Below are 259 nucleotides of genomic sequence, written 5' to 3'. Positions count from 1 at the left end.
CGCTATCGCAATAGGAACGGAATAAAAACAATACGTTTGGAACTCGTCATGAATTCCTTATCAGACGTAACAAAAACAGATTTGAATGCATTTCGGGTTTTACTATGCCTCATGAGGATCCTCTGGCAAGTTTAACGCCTCATGCTATTCCTAATGCGGGTGTTTTCCATACATTTTACTTTGGAACAAGTGAATACTGAAATATAACGTTTATTCTTTGTTGTTCTACCATAGTGTGAGTAAAAGCTTTCAAAGCACC

At 37.5% G+C, this 259-nt stretch overlaps 1 protein-coding gene across 1 annotated transcript in view; it reads right to left on the bottom strand.

The window, feature by feature from the left end:
* Window positions 1-259, bottom strand: part of LOC119587380 (uncharacterized protein DDB_G0271670-like) — a 7,504-nt gene that overhangs the window by 4,031 nt on the left and 3,214 nt on the right. The gene's annotated exons all lie outside the window — the stretch shown is intronic.

Source organism: Penaeus monodon, chromosome 22, assembly GCF_015228065.2.
Source record: "Penaeus monodon isolate SGIC_2016 chromosome 22, NSTDA_Pmon_1, whole genome shotgun sequence".
Classification (NCBI taxonomy): domain Eukaryota; kingdom Metazoa; phylum Arthropoda; class Malacostraca; order Decapoda; family Penaeidae; genus Penaeus; species Penaeus monodon.
The sequence above is the reverse complement of the archived record's forward strand: the minus strand, read 5'-3'. Positions and strand labels throughout refer to the sequence as shown.